Source organism: Mya arenaria, chromosome 2, assembly GCF_026914265.1.
Source record: "Mya arenaria isolate MELC-2E11 chromosome 2, ASM2691426v1".
Taxonomy (NCBI): Eukaryota; Metazoa; Mollusca; class Bivalvia; order Myida; family Myidae; genus Mya; species Mya arenaria.
The window spans coordinates 41055109-41057539 of record NC_069123.1 but is presented as its reverse complement, the minus strand read 5'-3'; positions in this window follow the sequence as shown (position 1 = coordinate 41057539).

Sequence of the window (2431 nt, the reverse complement as noted above, 5' to 3'; positions counted from 1 at the left end):
ACAGAATACTCTTCGTGTCATCCAAAAAAGTGCAAAGTCGGCATCCCCTACAGCCAGGCTAAACGCTATAGAAGAATAACATCAAGTGATGACCGTTTCCATGAGGAATGTGATAAACTAAAAACCTATTTTGAAGAACGAAACTATCCAATTTCTGTTATAGATGAAGCTGTTTCGAAAACATTTTCCATCAGTGCAGGGGACGCCTTGCAGCCAAATGTTAAATCATCGGAAAAAGACATTATTCCTTTTGTGTGTACTTTTAATCCATCATTACCAAACATTGTTAAAATTATAAACCAATATTGGGGACTACTCAGATATTCAAAAAGTAAAGCTGTCCAAGATCTCATTAACTACAAACCAATTGTTGCATATAAGCGGCCTAAAAATATTCAAGATATACTTGTGAATTCTAAACTTACAAATGTTGTCACTAACGGGTTCGTTACTAAATGTAATAGATCCAGATGTTCACATTGTTGTACTATTTTTGAAAATGACAAATTTTCAAGTACATATTTTTGCAAAGAATTTAAGATAAATCATGAATTGTCCTGTTCTTCTACAGGTGTTATATATGTTATCAATTGCAAAAAATGTAAAAAGCAATATGTTGGTCAGACACAACAAAAATGTAGTCAGAGAATGAACAGTCATAAGTTTGATATAAAGCATTTTCCAGATTCATATACAAATGTGTCTGAACATTTTAATGCTCCTGACCACAGTATCAATGATTTTTCTTTTATGCCAATTGATAAAATTGAGAACAATTGGAAACGATTATTAAAGGAGAGTAAATGGATGCACATTCTTGGCACAGTCATCCCTAATGGTATGAATTCAAAAATATTATTTTAATTCTTCTTGCAGAATTAAAATAAAATCACAGAATTAATCTGGTTTATAACTGTTTTAACCTATTTAATGTTGCATAGTTTATACTGGTTTATTGATGTTTGTTTATGCATTTATATTGCATTTTACCAGTATAATTGTATCTCTTTAGATCCTATAAGACATTATTTTGCGCAAAAATGTATGCTATATTTTGACGTTATCAACGTTGACGTCATTTGATGTTGACGTCATTTCCTGTTCATTATATACATACATACAACCTGATGAAGGCCGAATGGCCGAAACGTTGTTTCATAAATAAATAATTTGTGTTGAAGTTGGACTTCTTTAATTATCACCATTGTTTTAGGAGAAAACGCATGTATACATGCTTTGAAATAGGATTCAATTTTAGGCCGCTAGGCCGCCAACTTCACGCCGCTAGGCTGCCAAGCCGCTAAGGCCGCTAACTTCACGCAGCTAGGCGTATATGTTTAAAGTGCGCATTGTTAAGGGTACATGCCCGTCAGTCTGACAATAAGGCGAGAATATATATTACGTCATACGACGATTCAGTTTTCTGATTGTACCAAATGACGGTGTTGTGCTTTGTCGTAACATTTATTCCAGCCTTTAGTCGGGTTAAACGTCATTTCAAACGTTTTCGCCTTTTTGGCACATAATAAAATATTTTTTATGCGTTGAAAATCACCGCATAAACGAAAAAAAACAACACGTTTATGCGGCGATGCTGTTATGCGGCGTTACAGGGCTGTTCTTAGTCGTAATGTGATGTTATCTTAGTGTCAAATTGAACACAACCTTCAAGAAAAACAAATATAGAAATAGAGGATATTTGATGATCTCTGTGCAAGATCATATTTTATTTCACGAGTGTCGTAGAAAAACATTTTAATGCATCTATGTTCCAAATAATAAAAGTTATGCACGATGTTATTTTTAAATTGAAATATGGGCATGGATACATTACCAAAATAACATTGCATGCGATGGTCGCCATTTACTGAATGGAAATTGAAAAGGTCGAACGCGTATATAAAACAAAATAACATTGCATGCGATGGTCGCCATTTACTGAATGGAAATTGAAAAGGTCGAACGCGTATATAAAAACAAAATAACATTGCATGCGATGGTCGCCATTTACTGAATGGAAATTGAAAAGGTCGAACGCGTATGGTAACGCGTATATAAAACAAATGTGAATACACATTGGATTTAAAATATTTTTTACATGTTTTAAAGTTTGTTTAATGATACATGGATATTCAACCACCACTCACAGTCAGAGATCAATATGATTCGTTTGAAGATGCATCGTTTTCCAGAAAAAGTAGGTTGATTTCCTCGTGCGCTTGGTTGTTGACATTTTTTAGGAGGGTGGGGTGAAAAACAAAACAACAGTTAATTGTTGTTGTGTGAATCTTCCGAGAAATTCGTACAACATATTCATACAGTTTAAAAAGATATTCAATATTTAATACAACGTCGAATTTATGTTCGAGCAGTTGTTTTCGACTGTAATTTGTTTTGTACGAAATCAAATGTTCAAACATTCCGCTTCAAA